The sequence below is a fragment of the Corvus moneduloides genome, chromosome 5 (assembly GCF_009650955.1).
Source record: "Corvus moneduloides isolate bCorMon1 chromosome 5, bCorMon1.pri, whole genome shotgun sequence".
Lineage (NCBI taxonomy): Eukaryota > Metazoa > Chordata > Aves > Passeriformes > Corvidae > Corvus > Corvus moneduloides.
The window spans coordinates 36731070-36749690 of NC_045480.1; positions in this window are offsets into that span (position 1 = coordinate 36731070).

An 18621-nucleotide genomic window follows, 5' to 3' on the forward strand; every position below is an offset into this window, starting at 1 on the left:
GCAGAAATCTTGAGTGAGCCTTCACAGAGCCTGCAGAACTCTCAGATCTTTGCTATTTGTGACAGCTGTTCCTCCAGCAGATCTATACTGTATTGTCTTCCCTAATAAAAGCAAAGCATAGGTGGTACCTCTGCCCTTGTTCAGACATATTCACAAGCAACCGTGTCACGAAACTACTGCAGTAGCAAACATTTTCATGATGAGGTACACAGTTCCCAGAGCACGACAACTGCAAATGCACTGTACCAGGTGTGCAATAAGCAACTAAAAAAGAAAGTAACAGCCAGGTAATGTGACCTGAGGATCATAGGGAAAAGAAGTAACAGATCTTAAAGAGATTAATGTGGGATTTATGGCATAAAGTACATGACCCTTTCAAAACAAAGTTCTGGAAAAACAGATATCAAATATCCTCTTTTTCATGACTGCATATAATAATAGTTTTAACCTAATAGTTTTAAAAATACCTAACTATTTTAAAAAATTTTAGAAATATTTAATTTCACATAGCCCATACAGTGGATTTTATTTTTTACTATCTATACACTATCAGGATCTGAGAACATTCTTTTTTTTTTTCTGAATAAGACACGAGCCTGTGAATTTAAAACCCAGGACAACAATCCTCAAAAGTCACAGACCTAGAATTACAGAGCAATTTTCATTTTGGAACTGAATCATACTTTCTCAAAAAATTTAATAATACTTCCAAACATTTAATAAACAAGTATATATTTTATATAGAATATTTTCTCATTAACAAAAATGAAATATTTAAACATTTCCATGTTCATTTCATTTCACAGAGTTACAAAGTCACAGAGTGGCTGAGGTTGGAAGGGGACTCTGGTAGTCCCCTTGTGCAAAACCCCTGCTCAAGAAGGGCCACTTACAGCCAGTTGCCCAGGGCCATGTTCAGATGGCTTTTGAGTATCTCCAAGGATGAAGACTCCACAGCCTCTGTAGGCAACCTGTGCCAGTGCTCAGTCCCCCTCAGAATAAAAAGTGTTTCCCGATATTCAAAGGGAACATCCTGTGTTTTGGGTTGTGCCCATTGCCTCCAATCTTGCCACTGAGCACTGTTTAGAAGAGCCTGACTCCATCTTCTTTACATACTTCATGCAAATTTTTACACAAGTTGATGAAATCCCCCAAAACTGGACACAGTAGTCCAGGTGTGGCTGGACTCCCACTCCAGTGCAGAGTGGAAGGGAGCAATCATCTCCCTCAACCTGCTGGCAACACTGTTAATGCAGCCAAGCCCAGCACTAGCCGTCCTTGCCACAAGGGCCCGTTTCTGGCTCGTGTTCAGCCTGAGGCCCACAGGACCCCAGGTCCTGTTCTGAACACCCCCTTTCCAGATGCTCAGCCCTCAGCATACACTGCCACGTGGGCGCTGTTGCTCCCAAGGTGCAGGGCTTTGCACTTTCCCTCACAAGGCTGAAAATACTTTGCTTGTAATATTAGTCCCTGTTTGAGTAATCTGCGTTTAAAACCTCTACTGAGGTATTGAGTTCAGCCTCAAACCCACTCGTTTTATTTCCTCCCTTACAAGCCAAATAACATACTGACCTGCCTTGAAAACTTCTCAGTGTTGTTTTGGATGTGTTTACTTATTCTCATTAAGCATGTTGAGTAGGTACAGAAGACATGAAGCAGTTGTTTTTAAAAGCACATGATACAGTTGGTTTTCCACCTGAATATGAGGAAGATCTTTACTTTGTGGGTGAGTGTGCACTGTAACAGATTTTCCAGACAGGTTGTGGAGTCTCCTTCATGGAGATATTCAAGAAGTGTCTGGACAAAATCCTGTGCTCTAGGATGACCCTGTTTAGGCAGAGATTGGACTACATGAGCTGCTGTGGTCCCCTCCAACCTGACCCATTCTGTGATTCTGTATGGAGTAAACCCCATGTAGAGATCAGAATAAATCAACACGTTGCTCGAATTAGGATTGACATATTTAAAGTAGGAGGTTATTGGAAGTTTTTAAAAGCTGCAATTATACTTCATTGCGTTATATGCGAACCAGGTGTCCCTCCCCAGCCATTTCTTGTTTTATTGGGGCAAAAGCATCGTCGTGTCTCAGGACAGTATAAATTACACCACAAGATGGCGCCCTCTCATACGGATTGAGGCATGTTTGGGGAATATGCGTTTTGTTCAGGGACAAAAGTCAGCAAAATGCATTCTTCCTGAAGACATCTCCCACACTGACAGTCATTATTAAGAAGGAAATTTATAAAATATAGCTACTGGTCATGCTACAAATCATAATTCATTTGGAAAGTGATGGAAACATTTTGAGGTTATCCTGTCTTAGAAACAAAATTAAACATTGAAGGTCTTTGGAGTAAATTCCTCACGGTAAGGACGCCTTCAGAGTACAGGTACAGGTATGAGAATCACTTATTAGATGCATCACTTATTAGATATGCACAACAGCCATTCCACTTATTAACCACATGTGTGTTGTCATGATGTCACAAACACAAGGTAGTATAAATAAGTTTCAGGGTGACTTAATTGAGGCTTTCCAGTAACTGAAGGGAACCTACAAGAAAGATAGAGACTTTTTTCAAGGGCATGTGAACTTTTTGCATAGGACAAGGGGGAGTGGATACAAACTGAAAGAGAGTAGGTCTAGATGAGGTATTAGGAAGAAATACTTCCCTGTGAGGGTGGTGAGGCACTGGAACAGGTTTCCCAAAGAAGCTGTGGTTGCCCCACCCATGGTAGTGTTCAAAAGCAGGTTGGATGGAGCTCTGGGCATGATCTTTAAACGAGATGATCTTTAAAGTCCCTTCCAACCCAAACCACTCTATGATATACAGGTTTCACTGAGGAATAGATAAATTCGTATTATATCTAAGCTGAGGTGAGCCCATACACTTCAGCAATATAAACAGTGTAAATCTGTAACTCAGTTTGTCTTGTGATAGCTTGTTGTATCACTACCCTCTTGCTTTCCTAGCAGACTTCATCCCTTTACACATTCACTGAACAGATATGGGAACAGCAGTAAAAGCACCCTGAACTTAGATCTGAAATGGTACTGAGAATATTATTATAGATAGATACTACAGAATAGTTACAGACTAGAATAGATACTACATTGCACCACTAAGATCCATTTATTGTTTGTCCTTCATTTCTCAAGAGAGTACAACATATAGTTTCTTTCATGATTTAGATGCTAATTAAATAGGACCATGATGAACATTATTAATTTTGAATTTAGTACTAGTTAATAAAATATCTCTCCAAAGTTAAAGAATTGTATGTTTAAGGTTCACAGAAGTATTTACAACTTAAAAATCAATGAGTATTGTGGTTGTTAAACTCTTTTCCCACTGGGCTTTGCAGGCTCTCCTCAACGATAATGCAACTGAATTACTTTACACTTTGTATCTAACTGCATTGACAATAAAAGAAGTTCAGTGAAAATAAGTCACGAAGAGCATATCTCGCTTCAACAGGAAACTTTTGAATTGTATGTGGCTGTGGTCAGACATAGCACAGAAACAATTTTATACCAACAATTTTGAGAAAACAAATTTAAAAGCACTTTCAAAAGTAATCTGTCCCCTTTCCAGTAGCCTCAGATTTAACTAAGGTTTATAAGTACCAAAAAACCCCTTGTTTTGGTTTTGGTTTTGGTTTTTTTTGGTGGTTTTTTGGTTTTTTGGTTTTTTTGCAAATACATGAGACCAAGTAAATTTCTGAAGGGTTTTGAAGCAGTATCAAAGCAGCTTCTAGATGAGGGAACATGGAAAAGGTGTTACTCGTTGCGGCAGTAGTTCAGTGTTCAGGCAAAGTCTTGACGATACAAGAAGGCCCCTTTCTGAGAGCTCCTTACATACTGATTTCACCCCAGAGTTAATTCCTTCATTTCTTAACAACACCTCCAGAATGCTGCTTTCATTTGAAAGGCAGTGCATTCCGACACCACCCTACGACACACGGCAAGTGTATTAAACTGGTTTGTTATCCCTGCTCACCTTCTAATTATGTCTCCCTTGTGACTGCCATCAACATTTCACACAGCTGCTCCACTTCTAGAACAGTTATATTGTCTTTCAGATTATTAAACCTCTAATACTTTATTCTTACATATAATACTCATGCTTGCGTTCCCACTCTAGCACCCCTTCAAGGGAAAGTATGGACACAAATTAACATGAAAACCCTGACCATTCTCTTGGCATAAGAGTTACTGGAAAATTCAGGTACTTAGATCCTTTCCTCACCTCTTTTCTTCCTTTACTACCTAATCCTGGAAAAAAGTTCAAGCTCGGTTTTCAGTGTGAGTAGGTCCAAATTTTCTTAAGTCTTCTGTAAGTATTTTTTTCACTACATATTTTAAAAATATCAAACCTATGTCTAAATCATATCATAATTTATATATTTTTTTTTTTTTAATTCCTTCCTTGTTTTCACCTGAGGAGTACAATTCTTTTGGGATGTCCAAAGCGACCACAGGACAATTACTATAAACACACAGAAAATCCTATACACGCTGTTTTCCTGTCTACCCTCGTAATCTCTCCTGAACCTGTACTAGCTCTCTCATGCAGCCATATCCCATTCTCTAATACTTATGAGATGTCTACCGGGTAATTTCAGGGCACAGCCAGCATTAACTCATCCGTGAATTTTGTAAGGTTACTTAACCTTTTTTAAATTAAAGCAGAATATTTCACTCGTAACCAACAGAGCAAAATAACCTGCATACCTCTTGGGGCCTGTGCAAAACCATCCAAAACAAAATATTTTTTTTCACAATATCTAACCAGGCTACCAGACCACTCTGAGCTGTCTACCTGGGAGAAAAACCTTGCAATATCACCTCTGTGGGAATGTTACAAACTATGCATGCCCATCCATCTTGCCTGATGTAAGTCTCCATTGAAAGATGTAATTCAAATTGCATAGCCAATAGTTTAAATCAGTGAGTGACTGAGTTCATTCTATGCTTGCAATTTTCTAAGCTTAATATCCTTGACAGACTTTTAGTGGCTGTAGTTTCTGTGAATCTATTTTGAACTAGAATTTGCTGTCAAGCCTGTATGGGTAGTTACCAATAGCCCTGTTTTGTGGGTCTGAAGTCAGTGGAAAAATGTCTGAGAAATTGGATCAGGATGGTCCACCTGCTTACAAAAGGCAGTGGTTATATATCTCATTGTAACCGGAATTTTAATTACTGTTTTTTCAGAGGAAATTGAATCATCATCTTTGACATAATCTTTCTGAAAAACTTCAATTTGCTTCAGACCTTAAACAGATGTTCCAAACTCAGGAGTTAAGCAAACTCTGAGTCCTTTCCAGTGTTTAATTGTTGTGTGCCTGTAAGTTAATGAGCTATTTATTCTCTTCGTAAAAAAAAAGTGCAGCAGAATCTCAATTGAACTTGAACATCTGAACCAAACTTGAACATCTGTAAAATATGCTTGCCATCCTGCCTCTCTTAATTCTATTGCCATCAAGTCTAGCTCTGCCTGAAGCAAAAATATTTCCACAGACCTCAAGAGTGGCTGGTTTCAGTTATACTATAATATTTTAAATAGTAAAATAAACATGGAAAATTTTGTCAGAGGTGGTAACAGAGTAATTATGCAACATCCAGAAACACTACCAAAGAAATTCTTTTCATTATACAACTTTTTGACACTTCCTTCATCCTCCTGTTTGTTGTTTATTTTTTTAAATCTAGTAATAAAAACCTATGGAAACAAACGAAATATTTTTGTTTGTGCTGTTTATATCTAGACAGTAAATAGTCAGCAGAGGTCAGAACAAGGAAAGAAATACTTAAATCACCTAGCTCTAGACAATATACTTGAGTTGAGATTTAGAAAAAGATCACTTTTTTCATTTCAAGTTTTAGAGAATATCCATAACTATCCCAAATGGTTCATGCTTTAGTTCCTTTCCCACTTGAAAACCCAAAGTGAAATTTTCTCTATCAACATTCTAAATCCATCCAACATTAACAGCTCTTGCCTTTCCCTGGACAGTAATCTTATTAAAATAAACAAAATCTTTTGTGGAAGGAAGTGGACTTCTTCAGAATCTGCATACACCCTCCAACCAGATACACCATTGAACAGAGATATCTTTGCTCCAAGTCCAAACCTGTAAGCTGCCTTCTTGGAGTTTCTGTGCTGATAAGAACTTGCCTTTGATCTGACCTTTGAGCAGAGGTGATTAAACAGATTTTACTCATGTTTTACCTGCACAGGAATCACCCTTGGATATTGTAGAGAGTAAATATTACTTATGAAATAGATCTGTCTAAATAGTTGGGTTTCCTATAACTATGAAAAACAAAATTTTAAAAAAAATTCACACTGATGATTGTTTATTTTTAATCAAATTAGAATTCACCTTTATCTGAAATCAATAATTTTATTGGAAACATAAGTGAGAAATAAAATAAATAAAATACATTGAGTAAAGTACAAAATTATAGCATTATTATTTTCAGATTTTTTGTAGCAGGCTGACCCACTACAAAATGTCCACCAAAGCCACTCTGGCACTCCTCCTCAGCTGGACAAGGGAGAGAAAATATAAGGAAAGGTTCATTGTTCAAGATGACAAGGACAGGGAGACATCACTCAGCAGTTACTGTAACAGGCAAACCTCAGAATTAACTTGGAGAAATAAACTGAACTTATTGCCAATCAAATCAAAGTAGCATAGTGAGAAACAAACGTGAATCTTGAAAACACCTCCCCACTACTCCTCCCTTCTTCCCAGGCTCAAATTCACTCTTTCTCTACCTCCTCCCCCTCAGTGACACAGGAGGATGGGGAATGGGGGTTGCCATCGGTTCATCACACATTGTTTCTGCCACTCCTTCCTCCTCAGAAGGGAGGCTCCTCAAACTCTTCATCTTCTCTGACGTGGGGTCCCTCCCATGGGAGACAGTCCTCCATCAACTTCTCCAACATGAGTCCATCCCGCAGGCTGTGGGATACACTTGAAATATTCTGTAACTAAATATTTTGGCTAAGTAAAAAAGGTGTAATACTGGTTATGTGATGCAAATTCATATGTTCAGTGTACCTAGAATGTGTATTGTAAGTGAACATAAAATCACAGAAAAAAAAAAGGGATTTCTGAGTTAACATGGAATCAGATACATATGTGTGGACAGACACTTGCTAAATCTGTTTTTAAAGAACTTCACAGCTTCTCAGCAGCTCATTATTCTTACTCTTAGAAGTTTTTTTTCTAAATATATAACTCCTTCTTTTTGCAATTTAGGCTATTATTTCTCATTTTATCTACAACAAACAGGGAAAGCATTACTCCCTTCCTCTTTGCTAATTACTTTTTTAATGCATTCCTTCTCCACACCATATTCCTTTGTTTTTCTCTTTTGTTTTCCAAGAAAATAAAATCCAAATCACTTATTCTTTCCTCATAGATCATGGTTTCCAGCTTTGAAATCACTGTTTCTTCTCTCCTCTACATGCGTTTCAGCCAATCCTCTGCCTGTTTTGGAGAGGAAAAAACAGAACTGTACAAAGTGTTCTCATGGAAGCCTTGGTAGTGAGGTGCAGAGGAGAGGGATTACTTAGTGTGTTTTGGACATACAGCTCTGTTTATACATTTTCTTTTTCACGGCTTCATGCCTCTGCTGATTCGTGCTCAGCCATTCTAATCCATAGATCTTTTGTGCACAAATACTAGCAAGCTTCATCACTTATTTGAGCAAAATATTTTGCTCACTTCTTGTGAACCTTCCTTTTAAAATTCCTTCCCCAGCTTCAAAAACTTCAAAGGTTTTAAGACTGCTCAGTAGAGCTGTCCCCATCTCTCAGTAATAACAAAATTTCGCTATCATAGCCAAGATACATATTATTCACATGCTGTAATAAGAGTACTTTTAAGGAAGAAAGTATGAAATTTTGAGTAAATATTCATCTCATGCCATTTCTTGCTTTCAGTAAATAAAAAACAGATTTTCCATCCTTCCCTTTTCATACATGTATGCCCACAGGCACAAACTAATTTGTTATGGAGGATTCTGTCAGCGTTAGAGAGCTATTGGAATGTTCTCAGCATACAGCTGGCACCTAAACAGGAGGAGTTTCTGCTATTGAGTGAAAAATTTTCGTGATAAACGTTGGAGGATCATCTTATATTATTTCTCAAAGTGTTTCAGTTACATGATAACACTTTTTTAACGAGAGGAAAAAAAAATCTGCAATTGCTGATTAAAGCATGGACACATTTAGCTCATAGTCTTAAAGCAAGGAACTTATGCAAAAATCTTGATTTGAAGTGAATCACAGAGGATCAGCAAAATTCAGGGGCAGAGTCCAATGAAACAAATAAATAAGTACTCTACTACTTTGAAAATAATTTGATTATTCAATAATTGAGAGGAGAAATATCAAGTAGACAGAAAAATGAAAGTTTTATTAAGAAAAATAGTGACTTGTGTGAATTAACTTTGGCGTTTCTATGTTCTGTTACTGCTAAATCAATTATGTAATTTCTCAGAAATGACAGGTAAAGGTCAAGGTAAAATCAAGCTAATAGATTCATGGAAACAATAACATTGTAACTGATATTATACAGAAACAGAGAGTAAGACTGTGTTGCTCAAATATATTCACCTTTCCCTGAATGTGTCCTTTGATTTTTTGGCTCAGCAGTCAAACATACAGCTTTTCTTTTCTGGTTATTAGTGTTACTACAAATAAGGAACTGAAAATAGTTCCTGAAGAACTTCTTCCAAACATCAAAAGATAGGCTAGCTGTTTACACATTAGATATACCCCTATTAGCATAAATATTTTGAAACCTTGTAATATCTAATTGATTCACACTGACAATTCTCAGTTTAAGATTTTTCACTGATTTATAACTTAGAATAACTTCTGTTGGAGGACAGTTCCTTGATAGAAGATAAGCTGTCGTTAAACAAAAGATTTCTCCTGACAATATGGAGTTTCTTAAGCTTATTTTATGCATTTCCAAGGCCACAGCTAGAAAACTTAGTGAAATTTGCTCTCTTACAGAAGTTAGGTGTTTAGCATTCACTTAGCAGGTTAAGAACTACCTTACTTGGACCTAACAGGAAGAGAGAAGTTACTGCCACCATAAAAGAAATCAGTGACAGTCTATACATATGATTATACAAAAATATAATTTGGGACTAGTAACAATGAGATAGGTTCATATAAAGAAATGAAATTTTAGATTTTCAGAATGTTGGGAAACTTGCCATCATTGGATAAATGTAACTTTAGTACCATCACATCTCATAAGGGAAAAATCTTGTTCTAGCTCATTTTCATGTGAGTATTTAGACCGGAGATCCCACTGTCAATTAACCTATCTCAAGCAGCATGACCTACTGCAAAGTGACAGTAAAGCTATTATGGATTTTTGGGATACATTTCATTCCTTTGAGGGTATTGATGCTCAGAATATAAACAGGCTATGTTGCCCTGGATCTCTGTCTCCACCCTTTTGTGGATCATATCCCCTGAAGCCTTATCCAGAGAGAGTGGAGAATAATCCAAGCATGGCTTTTTAAAGATCCTATTCTCATCTGCATAGCACTAGTTTTAATCCAGAGATATTTTGGGTTTGTTTATTGTGTAACCTTTACATTTTCTCTAATTGAGTTTCAGCCATTAGCTGGTAGGGGAAGAAAATAAAGTAACTTTCTAGCATTCTTTGACTATGGTCCCAACAGTCATATTGATGCTATCCCCAAAATGCAGTGTCATTTACAAAAAGACATCTGGATATGGTGAGAAGAAAAACCTTTGCAGAAGGTGAATTCAGAAATCTCTAGTACCTCTATGGAAAACTGTTTTTAAAGTTGTCTTTCACTGCTCCTAGAGAATATTTAGTTCAATTTTTTGAGTTTTTATATAATTGCAGTAACATAAATTGCAGTAAAATGCAGCAAAACAATTTAATATTGTTACATCTGGGTTTCCAGTATTTCCAAGAATACACCCACACCTCTATTCCCTCCTTCTCATTGCTAAGGACAATGTGTTCAGAATCAATACTTACTTTTAATTTTTCTCTGAACCTGCCAAACTGTTCTGCATGTCAAGAATTATTGAATGGGACTGCCAGTTATTTCAGAGAGCACATGGGAGAAAAAAGACCTAGATACCCTTCCAAAACCCAGAAATGTCAGTAAATCCAAATGCTTCCCTTGATGTAATTTCAAACATCTGAAAAAACATTAGTAACCCAATGCTAAGGATTTGTCTTAAATCATTAAAGAAACAAGAATGTAAGAGACCTGATTCTTAGTACATTTTGTCTCATTTAGTTATTATCTGTGCAAAATATGTACAGAAGATACTAATTTTAAAATTGAGAGGGAAGGCAGTGCAATATTTCCTCCATCAAAAGTAAGCTCTTTGGTGTAAACTGGTGGCTGATTTTATATCAGGTGTCTCAGATCCACTGTGGAATATTTCTTCTCTTAAGCACTTTCTGAAGAAAAGACATTAACCATTAATTGGTGATGGTGAATTGTCCTTTTGCTTCCCTCTTCCATATTAGTTGCACATCTGATTTTACATGAGAAAGGGAACATAAGGTTGGGTGCCCTCTGGGAAGTAGAGTAAGTACCAATGAGTAATCATACACTGAGAATTTCAATATTTTTTAAAAAGTCTTTTTTTTCTTCATCCTAATTTATTTTTCTAATAAGGTTCTCGTGGTTCATACTTAATGGCTGTCATGGTTTATTTAGTATATTAAAGTGACAGAATGCTATTTCAGTAGTGCTGTATCTGTGATGCAGACAGATGGGTTCTGTTGAAACAGGAATGCAGTCAGAATTCATTACGTAGCATGGTAGGAAGAATTCCCATCCCTTTTTTCTTCTTGGTTTGTTTATTTGTTTGTTTGTTTTCCCTAGGATCCTGGCATTATTGTTTTTACTTATAGCTCATCCAAGAGGTTCTATAATCTTGACTTTGCTCTTTTCCATGCTTGCAATGGGGTAAATTACTACAAAAATGCAAGTTAATAGAGAAGAAGGGATGGTTGTGACCACAGTTAAGGAAAAAAAAACTATCTGAAAATTAATTGTAACTTTACAGTGATTTCCTTAGCCTTTTTTTTTTTTTTTTTCCTTTTTTTTAAGCCATAAATAAAGGGAGACAGTGAAAAGAGAAAAAGGGATAACAGGCTGAAATTTCCATATAAGTATGAAGCTTCAATAAAACATGTTACATTGAACATGAAAATTCCTTGGGTGGTTCTGGACTCCTGTCACACCAGAGCCATTATGAAATCATAGGCATATATATTCCTGGTTGCAAAAACTCTTTCCAAGAAGTATATGCAGTTGATTTGATTGTTACATTTAATAGCTGCTGCTTGGTCAATCCTTTGACAATTTAGAAGCACATGGTACAATGCCAGATCAACATTAGCAGTACACATGATCCATCACAGCAAGTTCTGTAACTCTCCAACATCATGTGAGTTAAAATTCGGTTTCACAACCTCCAAACACATCTGTCTGGAAATATGTAAAACAGTTTCCATAAACTTCTCAACGACCTTGTATGCTAGAGAAGAAAGGAGGAGCCACTTTTCATTCAATAGTATAAAACAGAAAGTCTTCAAATTATTCAGTAAGCTGGAATCTGGTCGGCTTGAAACACCCAGAAAAAAGGACTTAGAGATGACTACAGAATAGCACTAAACTGTCATGCATTGCAGGTGAGGAAAAAGGCAAAAGGAAACATAGGAAGCATAATTAGATACACTTTTATTAGGAAAAGATCCCATTCAACAATCTTGGAACTCTTCTGAATGTATATGTTCAAACACCTAAAGCAGATCCAGAGGAGGATTACTTAGATTACAAAAAGAATATGAAATTTGTCTTTCACATCAGATGGCTTGAATGGCTTAATTTTTTAATCTGGTAATAGAAGCAGCCGGCATATATGACTGATTTCCAGAAAATGAGCATATTCTTGTAATTCTGATGAGGGATAAACATCAAGAACAAAAAAGAGCTCTTTTAAGCTAAGAATGAATGTCAAGGGGGAATAAGGAGATCATTAGTATTTTAGACTTTCTTCTTATAGATGAAAGAGTCCTAACCTGTAGAGCTTTCAGTACTTGGAACAGACGTCTAGTGAAAGCAGTAGGAGCAAAAGCCTTCAAATAGAGAGCTTAGAAGGAGCACAGTGTGATTTCCTACAACAGAATGAGATTTCTCTCAGTGGCTTATTTCCTTCTAGTACATTGTTTCCTTTACTATGTGAGCATGTGCACATACATACACATATATGTATATGCAGACAAATTTGCAGTACACAGAAACTACATGTTATTATATAATGCATTTTACCCACAGCAGTGTGTTTTTACCAATGCCAGTATTTCATCTGACTGTATGCATGTGAAGAGTAAATAGAGATAGGTGAAAGGTTGGCTAAGAATTAAATGTCATAACCTTTTGCCACTGCAAAGCAAAATATGTACTTTGGGTGTATAGCCCTGAGTCAGTGTTTTTATTGACATTAAATGGTTATAAAATATTTTCATTTTAGATAAACACAACGACAAAGCAAGAACAAATACATTTTTCCAGGAACTAGTTAGGATCTAGTGTACCTTAGTATACCCTGAAAAACAGTGTATAATTTAGGAGTGAGTCATTAGGGCACCAGCTTTGGAGGATTGTTCAATTCCTGCTCCATCATGGACTTACAATTAGTCATAAGAAAGCCAAGTGGGGCCTATTTTTACTATTGTTAGTTCAACCACAGTGTTGATGGAATTACTGAAATCACTGCTAACTCACTCACTGTTCTGAGCGAAGCATAGACTTGAAGAGAGTGTGATAAAAATTAAGGCAGTCCAGCAACCCACTGACAGTGAAAGAGGTGATGTCACCCCTTCCAGCCTCCTCCCTGATACCCAGATACACAGCCCTGCCCTCTCCCTCATACCAGCTCTGTGGCTGCCCTTCAGAAATCTGACTCAGCTCACTAAGCTCACTATTTCTATCAATAAAAACAGGGAAGGAAGGGTCAATTCTAGATGCTCAAAGTCAGGACCATGGGAGACAAGGCTATGCTTTTTAATATAAATTATTCTTCAATTCACTGACTCATCTGAAACAACATTCACAGCCTTCAAAAGGGCTGAAAAAACTGTTTCTCAAGAGCAATTACACCATTTCCACAAATGTCTTTTAGGCAATCATTCTACAAAAACATTGAGGAACAGGAAGGAGACATAATTTTTCAAGGATTATATCAAAAAACACACTCACTTATATTTAGCATTAATCTTTAGCTCTAAATTACTTCTGGATGCATAAAAATTTGCACGTATTTGTGAGTGTATTGTATGTATATCAATAAATAATAACCCAGTCAGCCATTTCATGTTTCAAAACCAATTATTAACATTTATAGACAAAAATACCTTTGGCATTGGTGATTAGAATATTCTCCAGAATAGCGACCCAAACTAACTACCTAAAGAAGTGACATTATTGGTTCCATAATACTGAAGGGTTTCTTGGATAAAGGAGCAAAAGAAATTGTAGTATTTCTTGAATCAGCTGGCAAAGGCCCTACCCCAGGCCCTTCTCAGGCTAGCAATCTTGTTAGGTTCAGTTTCTGAAGTCCAAAGCAGTCCTCAAATTGAGCTGGATTTGTTTGAACCACTGTACATTGACTGGTTCATTTTGACTGAAATGATCCCAGGAACAAATACCTGAATAGTTTAGATAACAGAGCTGATGGAACAGTGGTCTCTGTCAAAATTCCATAATACGCTTCCAGGTTTGAACAATTCCAGCCAGCTTACTTCTTTTATGATGTGAAGCTATGCCTTAAGTCCCCCATGAGACACAGGGATAAGACCCCGGCCCACTATCTTCAGAACACCCAGCTAGTTAAACCTTAGCTGCTCAATCACTACTACTGCAAGGCAGAATCTGGAAATCATCACTGAAAAAGCTGATGTTTTTCTACACTAAATTCTGCAATTTTTAATTGTATCTAATTTGTTTACAGGTACAGTGTCTTTTCTACAATACTGATCACCACGTTATCTAACAGCTCCATTTGTATTTTTACATTACCTCTTTGGGCAAAGAAAAAGGATTTTTTTCTATACATGAACACAGAAATTATGAATAAGCACCATAAGAAATTATTTTAAAAATTTAAAATGAAAAAAACCAATTCAACAAATAACTTAATACTAAGCCAATAGCAGCATCAGGTCCCATCCTTAAGTTCTTTAGTGATGCAACATTAACAAAAGAAACATAGGACACATTTACTGTTTTACTTTACTGCCTTCATCCATCCTTTTTATGTTCAGTGGTATTAGCAAAGCATGGCAGCATGCTCTCAGCCACTCCCAACAGAAAAAAAACAGGAACAGCCTAGGCAGTTGGAACAACCTTCCCTTCTCTTCCTAAAGAATCAGCATTCTTTTTCGTGCATTTGAATAACATTATTTTTCAATGATACGTGATAAGGTTGTGCTGATTTATTTGCATTCTTTTCTATCTAACTGATAAAACAAATCCTACAACATACTGTGCTTATATAGCTCTGCATGATTTTTTACAAAAGAAATTCCAATGGTTTCTTTCTTCTGTTTGCCTTTTTAGTACCTTTGTGTTTCTTGCATTTGTAAGAGTTATTTGCCAAAGAAACAAAAGTTTTCTTTTTCTGAAATGCTAAAATAACTAGTTATCATCAGACCCATGGATTACAGATTAAGCTGTGGGTTTGTGCCTCAGCAGAAAACAGATTGCAATCAATTTTTTATGAGTATCATACCTTTCCATTTCCCTTAAACTCTCTTTCAATTCCTTAGTTTTTTTTTTTGAAAGGTTTCCCATTGTGAGGAGAATTGCATGAAAAGCACAAGTGCTGGAGTTGTACTGAGGAAATATTGTTCTGCTTTGTTATGAGTCAGACTGGATGGAATCAAAACATATGGCTTGGTCTTAAGAAATACTGGCTGAAAAATAATCAAAATCACAGATATACATCTGCTTTTATAGAGTATATAACATCTGGACTGAAATTTTTCCATCATCTAATTGAAAGAGATAAATATTCTCTTTCCCTTTCTTTATTTGATCTACTCTAAACTACAAATATGTGATCTTTAAAGCTTAGAAATTTTATAGAAAAATCTGGAAACAAATTTCTGTGTAAAAATTATGATGCCTACGGTCAGAAAATCTTCCTTTGTTTCCTCTTTCACACCGTGTCAGTGGTAAGCTTTCATGTCTCCATGCAACTTCAGAAAGCTTTATCTCACACCACGCTAAATGCAAAGTCCAAAAACCAAGTTATAGATACAGGCTTCCCTATCACTGTAATTAAAGCCATGGACTTTTGCTCTTCTTTCTTCTCTGGTATCTTTAGTTGTACCCCTCCCTTGATGCAGCTTCCTCAAACTGCAGCACTCAAATGTGAATTTGTCTCATGAATACCATCGCTTTTCATACCTGCATGACAGCTGATGTTTTGGAGCATTTTATGATGAAAAGAGAATCATAAAATTCACTTTACTCAAAAGGACTGAATGAAAGTACTTGTGTGGTTTTAGAAAGCTATATGTTTGTATGGCACAGAACTTTAAACCTTGCTTTCGCACAGTCATTGCAATTGCTTGTCAGAAATTGAGAAAATTTGGACACCAAACTTATGGCTAAATGCCCTGTGAATGTGGAGGTTTTTGAAGCCTGAAATAAGCTATTCTTGTTGAGCAACTCAGAATTTTTCCTTGAAAATGAAGAAATATTTCATTTATTTGTTGTTTCTGTTCTTTCCTTTTTTTTTTTTTTTTGTTTGTTTGTTTGTTTCTAGTTTTTCCCTGAAAAAGTCTGAATGAGTTGCCTTGAAGAGCACTTCTTAAGCGGATACATAGTCCAGGAACTTAGTGTAAAAGAATTTGACTCCATGTCCTCAGAGGAGGGTGGGGGATGGTTGTGGTGGGTTTAAGAATAACAAAATACAAATCAGAATGAGATAATTGATCTTGAATGGTTTTCTTCTGTTCTATCATTATCTCACCAGTTTCATCCACTCATTTGAATGCCAGCTTGTTATGAGAAAGTTGATGGACTACTGTCTCTCACTTGATCCTTTTAACTCAAAAATACATAAAAAGCAGGTCTTGGTGCCGCTGAAGAGTCTTCCTACTTGTCATAAATAGTGCATTTCAGACAGTCTAGGAAAAAGAGGATGGAGAATTCTTTCACCCTGAAAATTCACGTGATGGAAGAGGAAGATGGTGTACAATCTATTCTGCAAAATAAACTTGCTTCTTGTGGTCTTCAGTTAAAATAAACATCTTTTAAGCCCAAAGCGATCTCCTAAATTTAGAACTCTCAGTTGTGTACATATTCTTGTGGACATTATGAAAACAAGAAGTTCACTGTTACATGTTAGATTTATACTTGGTAAACCTGCCAAGAGTGTTTCCAGTTGACTTAGAAAAATGTCAAGCTATTGCCTTGGAAAACAGGATATTAAAATGATTGTTGATAATTTTGCTTCCCCTGAAAAAAAATTGAGGAGAGAAGCCTTCCCTGAACTGTCACATAAGGATAGTGACTGTGTGTTTCAATTCACGGTTTGTTCTAGTTAAAACATACATGAAATTGATGAATTACTGATATGCATAACTAACTGTGTCTTGCTTAAAGCAAGGTATGTAGGACAATAAAATCTTTGAGCAAGGTACAGTATCAGATCGACTTACAGAACTCTGATCTTGAATGTACTCATCACTTTCCTGCAAAAGAGCAGTGTCACTAAGTGTACAGTTATAACAGCTAAACTGTTTCTCTTACAATTAGTGTTGGAGCTTTCATTCACAAGTTTCTCATTTGTTTTCCACTAGGCCCAGTAGCTAGATCACTTAGGTAAGAAAACACGTAAGAGCATGTGTTATGGCTAAATATCACCTGATTAATTTGAATTATATTGTTTACATACACCATGTATGTTTATGTATGTGTGCTTATATAACGTATGTAAACAGCACCTTGTATATTAGCTACTTGAAATCTTTGTTATTCCTACAAGCCTGCAGAAGACAGAAATTATTTAGCAAGAAGTCAAGAATTTTACTCTGTATTATTAGGAGACTGGAAACATATGTGGTGTTATGGGCAAATTACCACTATGTGACTGACATACAAAAGGTTCTGTTGAAAGAATAATTTCTGTAAGACTCTCTGCCCTAACTGCAAAAGAACCTTTCTACATCATCAGTCCATTCCTGTATCCTCTGCTTTCTTGTAGCCATAACTGGCATAGCGAGACAATATTTTCCTACATTGTTTTTTTTCAGTCTTCTGTAACAAAAACAAAGAGAGAGAAGTTATGCATTGTATTAAACAGTTGTTGCAAAATGAATCATTATCTGACAGACATCAGAAAAAAAATATGAATTTAATTATGGCATGTCCTAGTCACAGCATTTGGAATCTTGCCGTTTGCCAAATTTATTTTCCATTAACTTACTTGAAAACAAGTAGAAGTCCACTAGTTTTGTTTAGATACTTGTTACTATCCATTTTCTTATCAATATTAGCTGTTATTTATCCATATAACATCACTAGTATTTGTTCTTTAGGATACAAAAACTTTCTACTACAACATAAATGTACTCTCAGCAAACACACACACAAAAAAGGAAGAAAACACTAAAAGAAACAAATATAAGGACCTTCTTGCTGAAAAGAAAAATATTTAACAAAACCCTACTCTGTAGGGTTCTCTAAGCAAAAACTTTAAAGGTCTGCATAAGATTGTCTTCAAAGTCTTGACAGCAGGCTCTCTCAGACCGATGGGAGAATGGGAAGGGCCTCAAATTCCAAAATTTAGGCTATGAGCCACAAAACATTTAACTGCTGCTTAATTTGAAGCAGACAAGTAGTCCAAATGACTGTAAGCTCTGTGTGCCTGTGTCTGCCTGTTTACTCACTTACCTGCCTGCAGCTAGCAAAATCTTTTCCAAGCATGGAAGCCATCCTCATGGAGCATGTGTCTTCGGTAGGAAGCTAGGTGTGTTGCCACTTAAGGTAACAAATGCCTAAAAAATTCCTAAAGAAGACAGGCAATTTGTGGCTTTCATATATTAGCAATTCACCACAGCAGATTGCACTACAGCAAAGGTCCAGCTTGATCTCTAAATTCATGTTGAAATTCTGAGCTGATTTATCTTCATGAGGACTTTACCTCATACTAGTAACCTCAGTTATCATGAGCTAGCTAAACTGAGTAATGAACACCTTGATTATTTTGGAGAAAACAAGATGTGTGAGAATTCATCTGTTTACTTGAGATCTAAATTACAACTCCTCTGAAAACAAAGAGGTCTAATGATTACGTTGAGAATAGTCTGGTGATCTTCATCATCTTATTGTTACAAAAGAAGGCAATTTCTTCAACTGTTAGGATGCAAATAACTCATAAGGACCACAGGGAGGAGGGGAGTTGACTATGTGTTGGGACAGATATTGGTCCCTTTTCAAGGGCTTTCTTGGCAAAATTTGCTAATTAGACTGAATCACGTAAATGGTTTTTCTTGGCAAGCAATCATAAGGTT